Raw genomic sequence first — 16,793 nt, 5'->3', positions numbered from 1 at the left:
TGCTTGGGTCTTTGGATAACTTCAAGGAACAGAGCTCCCTTTCCTGCCTTAGACTACAATAAAAAAGAAAAAGAAAATTCTACCATATTTGAGCCATTGTATTTTGGGGTCTCTCTGTTATAGAAGCTTGGCCTATACCCTAATATTTTACCAATAATTGTGATGAAGAATGACAGAAAGGAATATTCCAAAGAATAGGAAAAAGAATGAGTACTTCTTCCTGGGGTAATGGATCAGACCTAAAGCTACCATAAATATAAAACTTCTTTGAGATTTCTGTTTTACCTATTTGATGATAATAGCCACATTCGATTTCAAATAAAAATACCTAAAATTATGCTATCACTTCTGATGTAATAGAGTAGTTGTACTTTCTCCTATTTGTCTGATAAGTATAACTAAAAGTCCTAGACATTATATATAAAACATAAGAATTATCTGAAAGATCTAGAGAAGGCAGGCTGGCTAGGGATTTTGGGACCTGAGGAATGATATGGTAGTGAAATCCCTGGGTTTTCATTTTACCTCATATATTCCAGATTTGGGAGCTAAAGAAGCCAGCAACACAGGAAAAAAGGGCATAGACAAAGGCTCTAATAATAACCCACTCTCATTAGCTTAAAAAAACAAAACAAAACAGTAAAAGTGAAGTCTAGCAAGACAGAAAACTTTTAGACCGTAACTGCTCTATTCCAGCCAAACACCACAGGAAAAAAAAACAAACCTGCTTTTCTCATATCAGCAAAGGCTAAATGAGGAGCCTAAACCTCTACCCTTGCTAAATGATTACAAGACACCCCAGCATCCAAGCCACGGTATTAGAGATGGCCAAGCAGGCGCCCAGGACTTATTTTTGCCCTTGATGGCTGGTAAGGAGCTACCCCTTGCTGTGGTATCAGTGGAGACCACATAGGGAAAGTGGACTTTCCTCATTCAGCAGCAGTGACGGGCCCCCCGTCTCTCCCAGCTATAGGCCGGAAAATTTTGTAAACCTCATATCCAATAAAAGACTTGTATCTAACATACATAAAGATGTCCCAAACCTTAACAGCTTAAAAAAAAATAAAGACAACCCAATTAGAAAAATGGGCAAAAAACCAACATTTCACTGACTAAAATAGAGATGGGACATAGGGGCATAATAACCTGTTCAACACGGTTAACATTAAGGAAATGAAAATTAAAACTATGACTGCTTTTGTACAACAAGGGAAACAGTCGACAAAACCAAAAGACAACTGACAGAATAGAAGATATTTGCAAATGACATATCAGATAAAAGGCTAGTATCCAAAATCTATAAAGAACTTATCATGGGGCACCTGGGTGGCTCAGTCATTAAGCATCTGCTTTCAGCTCAGGTCATGATCCCAGGACCCTGGGATCAAGCCCCGCATCGGGCTCCCTGCTCCGCGGGAAGCCTGCTTCTCCCTCTCCCACTCCCCCTGCTTGTGTTCCTTCTTTCGCCATGTCTCCCTCTGTCAAATAAATAAATAAAATCTTCACCAAAAAAAAAGAACTTCTCAAACTCAACACCTAAAGAACAAATAATCCAGTCAAAAAATGGGCAGAAGACATGAACAGACATTTTTCCAAAGAAGATATACAAATGGCCAATAGACACATGAAAAAGTGCTCAACATCACTCAGCATCAGGGAAATACAAATCAAAACCACAATGAGATACTACTTCACACCAGTCAGAATGGCTAAAATTAACCACTCAGGAAATGACAGATGTTGGCGAGGATGCAGAGAAAGGGGAACCCTCCTACACTGTCGGTGGGAATGCAAGCTGGTGCAGTCACTCTGGAAAACAGTATGGAGGTTCCTCAAAAAGTTGAAAAGAGAGCTACCCTACACCCAGCAATTGCATTACTAGGGATTTACCCCAAAGAAACAAATGTATTGATCTGAAGGGGCATCTGCACCCCAATGTTTATAGCAGCAATGTCCACAATAGCCAAACTATGGAAAGAGCCCAGATGTCCATCGACAAATGAATGGATAAAGAAGATGTGGTATATATATACATACACATACATACACACATACACACACACACACACACACACACACACCGGAATATTACTCAACCATCAAAAAAAAAATGAAATCTTGCCATTTGCAACGACATGGATAAAACTAGAGGGTATTATGCTAAGCGAAAGAAGTCAGTAACAGACAATTATCATATGATCTCACTCATATGTGGAATTTAAGAAACAAAACAGAGTATCATAGGGGAAGAGAGGAAAAAATAAAACAAGATGAAATCAGAGATGCAGACAAACTGTAAGAGACTCTTAATCATAGGAAACAAACTGAGGGTTGCTGGAGAGGGGTAGGGATGGAGGGATGGGGTAACTGGGTGATGGACATTAAGGAGGGCACAGGATGTAATGAGCACTGGGTATTATATAAGACTGATGAATCACTGACCTCTACCTCTGAAATCAGTAATACATCATATGTTAATTGAATTTAAATGTAAAATAAAAATAAAAATAATTTTAAAGAAAACTACAATGATTCTTCTGTATCTACTGAGATAATCATATGGTTTTATCCTTTTGCATGTTAATGTGATGTATCACGTTGATTTATTTGCAAATAAATTTATTTGCATCCCAGGAATAAATCCCACTTGATCATGGTGAATGATTTTTTTAAATGTATTATTAGATTGAGTTTGTTAATATTTTGTTGAAGATTTCTGCATCTGCGTTCATAAGACATACTGGCCTACAGTATGCTTTTTTTCTGTAATGTCTTTTTTTTTTTTTTTAAGATTTTATTTATTTATTTGACAGGGAAAGACACAGGAAAGAGGGAACACAAGCAGGGAGAGTGGGAGAGGGAGAAACAAGCCTCCCGCCGAGCAGGGAGCCCGATGTGGGGCTCAATCCCAGGACTCTAGGATCACGACCTGAGCCGAAGGCAGACGTCCAACGACTGAGCCACCCAGGTGCCCCTTTTTTTGTAATGTCTTTAAACGATTTTAGTATCAGGGTAATGCTGGCATCATAGAAGGAATCTGGAAGTTTCCTTCCTCTTCTATTTTTTGGAATAGTTCGAGAATAGGTATTAACTCTTTTTTAAATGCTTGGTAGAATTTACCTGTGAAGCCACCAGGTCCTGGACTTTTGTTTGTTGGGAGTTTATTACTGATTCAATTTCATTGTTAGTAATTGGTCTGTTCAAATTTTCTGTGTTTTCCTAATTCAGTTTTGGAAGGTGATATGTTTCTAAGGAATTTATCCATTTCTTCTTGGTTGTCCAATTTTTGGCATATAGTTTTTAATAATATTCTTATAATCCTTTGTACTTCTGTGGTATTGGTTGTTATTTCTCCTCCTTCATTTCTGATTTTATTTATTTGAATCCTCTCTTCTTTTTTTTTGATAAGTCTTACTAAAGGTTTATCAATTTTGTTAATCTTTTCAAAGAACTAGCTCCTGGTTTCATTGATCAGGTCTATTGTTTTTTTTTTAGTCTCTATTTCATTTACGTCTACTCTAATTGTTATTATTTCCTTCATTCCACTGGCTCTGGACTTTGTTCTTTTTCTAGATCCTTTAGGTGTAAGGTTAGGTTCTTTGAGATTTTATTTGCTTCCTGAAGTAGGCGTGTATTGCTATAATCTTCCCTCTGAGAACTGTTTTCGCTGTATCTCAAAGATTCTGAACCACTGTGTTTTCATTTTCATTTGTCTCCCTGTATTCTCTGATTTCTTCGATTTCCCATTCATTGTTTGTAGCATCACATTAATAAGAGAAAGAATAAAACCAGTAAGATCGTCTCAATAAATGCACAAAAAGCATTTGATAAAGTACAACATCCATTCATGATAAAAACTCTCAACAGTAGGTTTAGAGAGAACATACCTCAACATAATAAAAGCCGTATATGAAAATCTCACAGCTAACATCATACTCAATGGTGAAAAACTGAGAGCTTTTCCCCTCAGGAACAAGGTAAGGATATCCACTCTCACCAGTTTAATTCAGCATAGTACTGGAAGTCCTAGCCACAGCAATAAGACAAGGAAAAGAAATAAAAGGCATCCAGTTGATAAGGAAAAAGTAAAACTTTCACTATTTGTAGATGACATAATACTATATATAGAAAATCCTAATGATTCCACCAAAAAACTACCAGAACTGACAAATGAATTCAGTAAAGTATGACACAAAATTAACATACAGAAATCTGTTGCATTTCTATATGCTAATAATGAAGTAACAGAAAGAGATATTAAGAAAATAATCCTATTTACAACTGAACCAATAATAATAAAGTCCTAGGACTAAAATTAACCAAGGAGGTTTAACACCTGAACTCTGAAAGCTATAAAAACACTGAAAGAAACTGAAGATGACACAAACCAATGGAAAGATATTCCATGTTCATGGACTGGAAGAACCAATATTGTTAAATGATAATAAATGGTCAAAGACTAGATGCTTTTCCTCTAGGACAAGAACAAGACAAGCATATCCATTCTTCCTCCTATCTTCAATATCATACTGTCAGTCCTAGCCAGGGCAATCTGGAAAGAAATTAAAGAAATCCAGATTGGAAAGGAAGAAGTAAAACTATATTTGTAAATGGCATGATCTTCATATAGAAAATTCCAAGGAAACCATACAAAACCAACCAGCTTGTAAGAAACTAGCTCAGGAAAGTTGTAGGATTCAAGCTCAATATACAAAACTCAACTGTATTTCAACACACAGTAAACAATCCAAAAACGAAACTTAATAAAACAATTCTATTTACAATAGCACAAAAAATAAAATACATAAGAATACATTTACCAAAATAAATATAAAACTAGCACACTACAAAACACTGTTGAAAAAACATTATGGATAATCAAAACAAATGGAAAACTGACCCAGTGGATTTGAAGACAATACTGTTAAAATGGCAATACTCCCCCATATTGATCTATTGGTTCAAGGCAATTCCTATCAAAATCCTACCTGGCGTCCCCCCCCCCCCCCACCAAAAATTTGACAAACATATCCTAAAGTTCATGTAGGAATTCAAGGGACCCACAGTAGCCAAACTGACCCTGAAAACGATGAACAAAGTTGAAGGTCTCACTTTCTGATGTCAAAACTTACTAAACAGCTAGCGTAATTGAAACAGGGTAGTACTGGCACAGGATAAACATATAGATCAAGGGAACAGAACTGACAAGTCCATAAATAAACACTAACATTTATGGTGACTTGATTTTCGACGAAGGAGCCAAGAAAATCCATGGGAAAAGAATAGTCTTTTCAATAAACAATGCTAGGACAACTGATTATCCATGTGTAAAAGAATGAATTTGCATTCCACATAAAAATTGCCTCTATGGGTATAGGCAGCACAAGTATATAAAACTGTATAATACATACAACTGTGTATATGCAATTGTGTATATATATATATAAAATATATAAATACATAAAATATAATTATTTATAATATATAAATACATACTAAATTTAAAACTTCTGTGCATCAAAATATACAACCAACAGTGTAAAATGGCAACCTACAGAGTGGGATTAAAATATTTGCAAATCATATATCTGATAAAGGGTTAATATCTAGAACATATAAAGAACTCTTATGACTCAAAAAAAACTAAAACCAATTAAAAAATGGGCAAACATCTTAAATAGACATTACTCCAAAGAAGATGTACAGCTGGCCAACAAGTACATGAAAAGATGGTTAACATCACTGATCATCAGGGAAGTGCAAATCAAAAGCACAATGAGATACCACTTCACACCTGTAGGATGGCTATTATCAAAAAAACAGAAAATAACAAGGGTTGGAGAGGATGTGGAGAAATTAGAGTCCTTGTGCACTGCTGGTAGGAATGTAAAATGGTGTAGCTGTTGTGGAAAAACTGTATGACAGTTCCACAAAAACTTAAAAATAGAATGACCATATGATCTGGCAATTCCACTTCTGAGTCTATACCTCAAAAAATTAAAAAGTAGGGTCTCAAGGAGATATTTGTATGCTCATGTTCATAGCAGCACTATTCACAACCAACCAAAACGTGGAAGCAACTCAAGTGTCCACTGATGGATGAGTGGATAAACAAAATGTGGTATATACATACAATGGAATATTATTCAGCCTTAAAAAGGAAAGAAACTGACACATGCTACAACATGGATGAAACTTGAGGACATAATGCTAAGTGAAATAAGACAGTCACAAACAAATACTGTATGATCATACTTTTATGAGATATCTAAAGGAGTCAAATTCATAGAAGCAGAAATTAGAATGGTGGTTGCCAGTGGCTGGGGAGAAAGGGAAATGAGGAGTTATGGTTTAATGGATATAGTTTCAGTTTTACAAGAAGAGTTCTGGAGATCAGTTGTACAAAAGTGTGAATATTGTTAACACAACTGAATTGCACACTTAAAAATAGTTAAGATGGGGGTGCCTGGGTGGCTCAATCGATTAAGCATCTGCCTTCAGTTCAGGTCTGGGATCGAGTCCCGCATCAGGCTCCCTGCTTAATGGGGAGTCTGCTTCTCCCTCCCCTTCTGCCCCTCCCCCTGCTTTTGCTCACTCACTCTCTCTCTCTCTCTAATAAAATCTTTTTAAAAAATAGTTAAGATGGTAAATTTTATGTTATATATATTTTACAGAATTTTCAAAGATAAATTTTATATTGCCTCAAAATGGATCACAGACCTAAATATAAGAACTAAAACTAAATATCTTTCAAAAAAGATAAATCTTTGTAATTCTGAGTTATGCCATGATTTCTTACTCTAACACCAAAAGCATAAGCAATAAAGGAGAAGTGTAAGTTGGACTTCATCAAAATACAAAATTTGTGCTTCAAAGGACACCATCAAGAAAGCGGAATGACAGCACACAGAATGGGAGAAAATATTTGCAAACTGTATCTGTTAAGGGACTAATACTCAGAATAAATAAAGAACTCTTAATTTTCAACAGTAAAAAAGACAACAAATTTTAAAATGAACAAAGGAAGGGGGGAAAAGTAAACTTGTGATGAGCACCGGTTGTATGGAAGTGCTGAATCAGTATATTGCACACCTGAAACTGATATTACATTGCATGTTAATTAACTCGAATTTAAATAAAAACACAAAATAAAACAAAATAAAATAAAAACATAAAATTATATTAAATTAAAATAAATTAAAATAAAATGGGAAAGGACTGGGATAGAGACATTTCTGTAAAGATAAACGAATGAGAAGATGTTCTACATTATTAATCATTAGAAATAAAAAACACAATGCTACTTTACATCCCATAGAACTACTATAATCAAAAAGAAAATAACAAGTTGGAAAGCATGTGAAGAAGCTGGAACCCTCACACACTGCTAATGGGAATGTAAAATGGTGCAGTTACATTGGAAAACTATTCATTGGTGCCTTAAAATGCTAAACATTTGTCCCAGAAGTTCCACTCGTAGGTATGTACACAAAAGATATGAAAACATGACCATTCAAAAACTTGTATACTTATGTTCATGGCATCACTATTCACAAGAGCAAAAAAGTGGGAAAAAGCAAATGTCTATCAACTGGTAAATGGATAAATAATATCTATACAAAGCAGTATTTGGCAATAAAAAGAAATAAAGTACTCATTCATGCTGCTGTACAACATGGGTGAATCTTAAATACATTATACTGAATACAAAAAGGTGGTCATAAAAGATCACATATGATTCCATTTATATCAAATTGCCAGAAGAGGCAAATCCACAGAGAGAGAAAGTGGATTAGTTTTTGCCTGGGGCTAGGAGAATTAAGGGGAGGAGAGAGGATGATAAAAATGTTCTAAAATCAATTAGTGTGTGTTTCTGTAAATGAAGTAAAAAACACTGAATTATATACTTTAAATGGGTGAACCTTATAGTATATAAATTGTACTGAGGCTACAAAAGTACTGTTTAGCTGATACATGTCGTTTATTAATTTTCAGAGAGAATTTCTCAATTACAAATTTCACTTATAAGATCTGTTTGAGTTTATCAGCTTATATTATTCTCATTGCTCAGTTTACTATCAGAAGTCACAGACTTCAGTGTCACAAACCAGAAAAGAAATAAAGTTCTTCCATGTCACATAAAATGAAACACATACAGGCACGTATGCAGACACACAGTCACCTAGCACTAAAAGCAAAAATCTACTCCCTACAAAGAAATGAAACCTGGATTACTAGTCATGCAAAACTTCCTTGAAAATCAAACTTATGGAAACAAATGTTTTTTTAAAAAAATACAAAAGGGTTACTATAAGGCTGAGTGTAAAATTTTAGAAAAATTTCTAAATTACCACAGAATTATTTAAGAGGGATAATTTTGTAAGTTGTTCATAGTTTTATGTTTTAAGACCTTGAAACCAAAAATTTTAAAAAATAGTTAATAAATTTCTACTTGTATTAGAACCAACAAGTATGCTAAGTGTTATTTTTTTTTTAAAGATTGTATTTATTTATTTGACAGCAACAGGGACAGAGAGAGCACAAGCAGGGGAGCAGCAGGCAGAGGGGGAGGGAGAAGCAGGCTCCCCACCGAGCAAGGAGCCAGATGCGGGGCTCGATCCCAGGACCGTTGAGACCATGACCTGAGCTGAAGGCAGATGCTTAACCAACTGAGCCACCCAGGCGCCCGCTAAGTGTTATTTTTAAATGTTTTTTGGAAAAACTTGAAATTTCATCTTGCTATATATTTAAAATCAACCTTATTAAACCTACTGGGATGAGAATTTCATTTACATTCAAAACAACCTAAATATACAACAGTAAGCCTATTCAACAATACTGTGTATGTATGTGTGTAACAGAGCTTTAAAATGTATTCTTTTAGAAGAATGTTTAATGGAGAAATGAACACAACATAAGCAAAATATAAGAGACCCAATATAGAATATATTAATCAATTTATATGCAAATGTTTTCTTGAAGCAAAATTCACATTACATGAAGTTAACCACTTTAATGTGTATAATTCGGTAGCATTTCAAACACTTTTATCCAGTGGGTAACCATCACTTCTATCTAGTTCTAAAACATTTTTATCAACCTCAGAGGAAACCCATATCCATGAAGCAATCTCTACCCCTTCTCCCCTATACTTCAGCATTTGGCAGCTACTAATAAGATTTTGTCTCTATGAATTTACCTACTCCTATAAATGGAATGATTGTGTCATATCTACGTTCTACTTAGCATGTTTTCAAGGTTCACCTATACTGTAGCATGTTTCAAAAAATTTTGTACTTATTTATGGCTGAATAATATTCCATTGTATTGAATATGCCACCCTTCCTTCACCTAATCATCGATGAACATTATTTTGTAAACAGTGCTGCTATGAAAACTTATGTACAATTTTTGCTTGAACATCTGTTTCCAACTGTTTTGGGTACATACCTAGTAGTGGAATTGCCGGGACTTACTATTATTACTATTATTATTATTTGCTATTCTGTTTAACTACCTGAGGAACCACAAAGCTGTTTTTCACAGTGGCTATACTACTTTTCATTCCCACCAGCAATGGACAAGGGTTCCAATTTCTCCATATCCTTGTCAAGACTTTTTATTTTCCATTTACTTAAAATGTAGCTACTGTGGTAGGTTTGAAGTGGTTATCACTGTCTTTTATTTCTTCATATGGCTTTGAGTTGCTATCCAGTGTCCTTTCATCTCCCCTGAATGACTTCCTGGAGCATTTCTCACATGACAAATTCCCTAAATCAATGTTTATCTAGTCTTAAATTCTTACACATTTAGAAAGATAGCTTAGTCAGATGCAGAATTCTTGGTTGGCACATTTTTTTTTTTAAATACTTTAAATACATCACCCCACTCCCTATAGGCCTCCATGGTTTCTAAAGAGAAGTTGACCATTAATCTTATTGAAGATCCCTTTGTAAGTGATACTACTACTTTACTGCTGCTTAAAAGATCTCCTGTCTTTGGTTTTTGACAACTTGACTATAATGAGTCTCAGTGAAGAACTCTTTCACTTAATCCTGCTTGGAGTTCATTAAGCTTTTTAGATGTATAGATATATGATTTCCATCAAATTTGGGAGTTTTCAACAGCTTCATCAAATACTGCCTCTGCCCCTTTCTCTTTTCTCTCTCCTCCCAGGATTTTCATTATTACATATGTTGGTATGCTTGATGGTATCTCATGGTCCTGTTTTTTTGTTTTTGTTTTTGGTACAAAAAGGTGGTTTTATTAAAGCACGGGGACAGGACCTGTGGGCAGAAAGAACTGACCTGGGGTTGTGAGGAGCAATTGATTATATCTCATGGCTCTGTTAATTGTTCTTCATTCTTTTCTCTTTTGGGGCCTCAGACTTTATAATCTCGATTGATCTTTAAGTTCATGGATCCTTTGTTCTGCCTACTCAAATCTGCTACTGAAACCTTCAAGTGGATTTTTTTTTTTTTTTTAATTTATATGACAGAGAAAGAGACAGCGAGAGAGGGAACACAAGCAGGGGGAGTGGGAGAGGAAGAAGCAGGCTTCCCACTGAGCAGAGAGCCTGGATGTGGGGCTCAATCCCAGGACCCCGGGATCATGACCTGAGCCGAAGGCAGAGACGCTTAACAACTGAGCCACCCAGGCACCCCTTCAAGTGGATTTCTATCCTTTTGATGTCTCTATTTGATGAAACATCTTTTTTTGGTTTTCTTTAGTTCTTTAACCATGGCTTTCTTTAGCTCTTTGAGCATATTTAAGATGGTTGATTTAAAATCTTTTCCTAGTAAGTATAATTGCTGGGCTTCCTCAGGAACAGTTTTTATTAATTACTTTTTTCCCTGAGAATGGCCACTTTGTTTCTTTAAGTACTTCATAATTTGGTAAAAACGGACATAGCAACTCTGGGTATCAGATTCTCCTCCCTACCTAGGGTTTATTTTTGCTTGTTGTAGATTGTTGGTTGGATACTTTTCTAAACTATTTTTGTGAAAGGTTTGTATTCTTTTTTGTGTGTAGCACTGAAATCTATGTGTTCTTAGCTTAATAATCAGCTACTGTTTTGAGTTTCTTTAAAATATGCAGCCAAAAAGAAGAAAGGAAAAGGGAAAGGGAAAGAAAAGGAAAAGGGAAAAAGGAAAGGAGGGAGTGGGGGAAAAAAACCTCTACTAGTCTTTTCTGATTTTCTAAAAGTTAGGGTACTTCTTCAATACTTAGCCATATTATTTACAATACTGCTTCACACTCCACTTCTCACTTATGCAACACAAAAGCCTGAAAGGTTAGCCAAAGTAAAGTTCAGGGTCTTCTCAGGCCTTTCTGAGAATGAGTTCAGCCCTGGGCATACACCTGGCCTTCTCAATTCCTCAATATAAGCAGGATCCTTTGAAAGTCCTTTCCTCCCCCCAAGTCTTCCCCTTTCTCAACTGCTTCCTTCCCAAACTTTTCAGCGTGCTTATTGTTTATCCTGCTAACCCTAGGTCCAGGCTGCTATGGGCTGATACTTTGGCCATTAAATGTTCTTAACAAACACTGGCAGGGAAGCTGCCCCAGCCCTGGGAAAACTCTTCCTTAGCTCCTTCTGGGAGCTGCCAGACAGGCTAAAACATTCCACAATGTGTTAAGAAAAAGGTTTGCATGGAGCACTGGGTGTGATACAAAAACAGTGAATTATGGAACACTACAACAAAAACTAATGATGTATTTTATTTATTCCCAAATACCTATTTGGAGCCTACTGAAATAACTGTGGTTTTCCTACTAATGTAAAATATATATTTATAAATTACATATTACTGCTTTGCTAGATCAAGCCCTACTTGCTCGATATAAGTTTTTTAAAAAAATATGATACTGAATACCAAATATTAATACTTATTTTAAACATTTTTGCATCTATATTTGTCACAAGATTTTTCTTAATATATATATGTTTTATTGTGGTAAGAACACTTAATATGAGATGTGCCCTCTTGACAAAGGTACATCCTTTTTTTAAGTGTGCAATAAAGTATTGTTAACTATAGGCACCATGTTGTGAACTAGATCTCTAGAACTTGCTCATCTTGCATAATTGAAACAATATACCAGTTGAACAGCAATTCCCATTTCCTCTGCCCCAAAGCCCTGGCAATTACCATCTACTCTTTCCATGAGTTCAACTATTTTAGAAATCTCATATAAGTAGAATCATACAGTTGTCCTTCTCTGACTAGTTTATTTTACTTAACATGACATCCTCCCTGTTCACCCATGTTGTTGCATATGGCAGGATTTCCTTCTTTTCTAAGATTGAATAACATCGTCTTGGATGTATATACCACATATTCTTTATCCACTCACCCATCAATAAACAAAGAAGTTGTTTCCTTAACTTGACTATTGTGATGTGATGTGATAACTTGACTAATGCTACAATGAATATAGGAGTGTAGATAACTCTTCAAGATCCCGATTTCAATTCTTTTAGATATATACACAGAAGTAGGATTTGCTGGATCATATAATAATTCCATTTTTAAATTTTTGAGGAACCTCCATTCTCTTTTCTATAGTGGCTGCACTATTTTACATCCCTTCCAACAAAGCACAAGGGTTCTGATTTCTCTACATCCTCTCCAACCCTTGTTATCTTTTGAATTTTTGATAGTAGTCATCCTGATGTGTGTGAGGTAATATTTCGTTGTGGTTTTCATTTGCAATTCCCTGATAATCAGTGATGTTAAACAAGTTTTCATATACTTGTGGACAGCTGTATATCTTCTTCTTCTTTGGAGAAATGTCTATTCAAGGCCTTTGCCCATTTTTTTTTTTTAATCAGGTTTCGTTTTGCTATCATGGTGTAAGAGTTCCTTATGTATTTTGGATGTTAACTCCCTTAAAAGATGTGTGGTTTGTCAATATTTTCTCCCATTCCATAGTTTGCCTTTTCACCCTACTGACTATTTTCTTTCCTGTGCAGAAAATTTTTAATTTGATGTAGTCACAGTTGTCTATTTTTGCCTCTGTTGTCTATGCTATAACTATAAGGTGTTATGTGTAAGCTTGCATGGTAGCCACAAAGAAATAACCTATAGAAGATAAAGAAGTGAAAAAAAAAAGAAAGAAAGCAACCGAAGCCCAACCCTGCAAAAAATTTACAAATCACAAAGACAACCAGGGAAGAAAAAAGGGACAAAAGAACTACAAGACAGACAGAAAACAATTAACAAAATGGTAAGAGTAAGTCCTTCCCTATCAATAATTACTTAAAATGTAAATGGATTAAACTCCCCCCCAGTCAAAAGACATAGAGTGGCTGAGTGGATGAAAAAGCACATCCAACTACATGCTGTCTACAACAGATTTACTTTAGTTTTTTTTTTTTTTTACTCTTATGTTAATCCCCTACATTACATCATTAGTTTTAGATGTAGTGTTCCATGATTCATTGTTTGTGCATAACACCCAGTGCTCCATGCAGAATGTGCCCTCCTCAATACCCACCACCAGGCTAACCCATCCTCCCACCCCCCTCCCCTCTAGAACCCTCAGTTTGTTTTTCAGAGTCCATCGTCTCTCATGGTTCGTCTACCCCTCTTACTTTAGTTTTAAGGACACACATAGGCTCAAAGTGAAAGGATGCAAAAAAGATACTTCATGTAGTGGTGTCTGAGTGGCTCAGTCCATTAGGTGTCTGCCTTCAGCTCAGGTCATGATCCCAGAGTCCTGGGATTGAGTCCCGCCATCAGGCTCCCCACTCAGAGGGGAGTCTGCCTCTCTCTCTCCCCCTCCCCATGCTTGTGCTCTCTCTTTCTCAAATAAATAAATAAATAAAATCTTTTTAAAAAGAGATACTCCATGCAAATGGTAACCAAAAGAGCACAAAAGTGGCAATACTAATATCAGACAAAACAGAGTTTAACTCAAAAATTGTCATAAGAGACAAAGGTCATTATATAATGATAAAGGGTCAATTCATCCAGAAGAAATAACAATTATGTATATACACACACCCAACATCAGAGCACATAAATATATAAAGCAAATATAAGAACTGAAGGGAGAAACATACAGCAATAAAAATAGTAGCAAACTTTAATACCCTACTTTCAATAATGGACAGAATATCCAGACAGAAAATTCAGTAAAGAAACAGTGGACCTGAACAATATTACAGGCCAAATGGTCCTAACAGATATATAGAGATAATTAAACCCAAAGCAAAATATACTTATTTCTCAAGTGCACATGGAACATTCCTCAGGTTAGGAATTTGTGTGGTCAAATTCACACCTCACATGTGTGCTCAAATAACAATTCTTAACTAATTCAAGAGGACTGATATCATACCAACTATCTTTCCTGACCACAATGGAACGAAACCAGAACTCAATGATAGAAGGAAAACTAAAAAATTCACAAATATGTGGAAATTAAACAACATACTCTTGAACAACATATGGGTCAAAGAAGAAATCAAAAGAGAAATTAGAAAATATCTTGAGACAAGTAACAAAAATACAACACACTAAAACTAATGGGATGTAGCAAAAGCAGTACTAAGAGGGAAGTTTATAGTTATATGCCTACATTTAAAAAAAAATAGATACCTAATAAAGAACCTGACTTTATACCTCAAGGAACTAGGGAAAAAAAAAAAAAAGTGCAAAGTTAGCAGAAGGATAAAACTAATAAAAATTAGAGCAGAAATAAACCAAATAGAGAGCATAAAAACAAAATAAAAGATTAAAGAAACTAACAGTTGGCTATTTGAAAAGATAAACAAAATTGGCAAACCTTTAGCTAGACTACAGAAAAGAGAGAGAAGACTCAAATAAATAAGATGGGAAATGAAAGAGGAGACATTACTTCCTACCTGCCAATCTGTTCCGACTACTAATCAGTCAGGCAGAAAGCACAGAACTCTGGCCATTAGAAAACAAACGGCCACACATACGTAACTACCCATGTGCCTGAATCCTTCATTTTTGATGAAAACCCATTGCCTGTAATGAAACCATAATGTGAATATTTACTTGACCTTTTTACGTAGAATGGATTTCCCTTTCTGTATAGAAGTGTATAATATATCCAGACATAAAAATGGCTGTTCACTCAGGTCAAATAGTTCCAATAATATTATCCCTATAATCTGGTCTAGAAAAACCACTCCATTTTCTAACTGATAAGATAGAGAATGAAAAGAAGCCGCTGACGTGAGGCCACTGAAAATGGACTGTGGGAAAATTATTAAAATTATTAAAATGTTGGGCAGGAAATCTTCATCTCTAGGAATTCATTAGGTGAGAAAAATCCATATTCCTTAATAAATTAAAAAGAATCTCAAAAAAAAAAAAGATTACAACTGCTATCAAAGACTTTAGTAATTTTCTTTTTTGAAGAATCTGAAATTTTTGTATCAACATTCTCAATTATCAGTATTCTCAAGTAAACTGAAATTTTTATTTTCTTTTATGCATTAGAGAAATATTTAGATAGCATGGGACTTATCCATTATTCAATAGTTTCAAAGACTCACCCATATAAACACCTGAATCAGGTATGTTTTTCCCCAACTTTTTTTTTTTTTTAAGATTTTATTTATTTATTTGACAGAGAGATAGAGAGAGCAGGAACACAAGTAGGGGAAGTGGGAGAAGGAGAAGCAGACTCCCGCCGAGCTGGGAGCCTGATGCGGGGCTCCATCCCAGGATCCTGGGATCATGACCTAAGCCGAAGGCAGACGCTTAACGACTGAGTCACCCAGGCACCCCATTTCCCCAATTTTTTGTTATGAATGTACCAAAAGGTTGATAGAGGGCTATCTCAGGGACTTCTGCTTTCTGGTTCCTTGTGTATGAACCTTGGAAGTTGCCACTATGTCCTAACAACAGACTGAAAAATGAACAACTCTTCTTGGATCCACAAGAAAAGTAAGGACATAGGGAAAATCACTGTCCCCAGAAAGAAAGGCAAATACAGGGAGTTCAGGCTTACAGGAGCAGAGACCACTGAACAGAAACCACTGTGGGAACCAGTGTTGGGTAAGAAAACCTCAACTACAGTAGATGAATTGCTGGAGACTCAGTGTGGATAAGTCTGAAAATTAAAAACTCCAGGGGGAACCCAGTCATAGGGGTACCCTAACACTTCTGTGAGTTTTACCTCCAGGAGATTGACCAGGTTCTCACAATAAATACTGGAGAAAAATCCCTGCCTGCTTTTGAGAGGAGAAAAGGAACTATTCTGAAATATGCCAGACCATTCTGTTGTTAACAAGGCCTGCACTCAGGAGAGACTAATAAACCAGAGCCTAATCTGCTGGGGAATTATCAGAGCCTAACTGACATGGGTAAAAGAAAATTCCCAGGTCTAGTAAACTCAAGTATTCCATATGGGAGAAGGGAAATACACCTTCCACACCACTCTAGCCATTCTGTTCCACATAAGAGGGGAGAAAAAAAAGCTGAGAAATATTTAAGTCACAGTTCAGAAGTATAGGCTCACTAAAAGACTGAGATCTAATCATAGGACTATATAGAATGCTTTCCTTCTCCATATACCTTACCACCACATTACTCAAGGCCTATTTACAACAGTTCCTTTTACCTGATACATTATGTCTCCCTATGAATAAAAAATTACAAGGCATATCTGATGGAAAATAGCTACTATGACTTGCTGCCTAGGCACTTTACAGTATGACAACCCTGCTCACAACCAGAGTCTGGACAGTTAGACAAGGACTTTTAGGATTCCCCACCAGACATCCCCACTGTTTCCCTCAGACTTCTTTTATA

The 16,793-nt window shown here is 35.8% G+C and overlaps 1 protein-coding gene across 1 annotated transcript in view; it reads right to left on the bottom strand.

Annotated features, from left to right (window-relative positions):
- The window catches only part of ALMS1 (ALMS1 centrosome and basal body associated protein), a 180,857-nt gene that overhangs the window by 106,413 nt on the left and 57,651 nt on the right, over positions 1-16,793 (bottom strand). The gene's annotated exons all lie outside the window — the stretch shown is intronic.

Source organism: Leptonychotes weddellii, chromosome 10 (genome assembly GCF_054177405.1).
Source record: "Leptonychotes weddellii isolate Sample4059 chromosome 10, ASM5417740v2, whole genome shotgun sequence".
Classification (NCBI taxonomy): domain Eukaryota; kingdom Metazoa; phylum Chordata; class Mammalia; order Carnivora; family Phocidae; genus Leptonychotes; species Leptonychotes weddellii.
The sequence above is the reverse complement of the archived record's forward strand: the minus strand, read 5'-3'. Positions and strand labels throughout refer to the sequence as shown.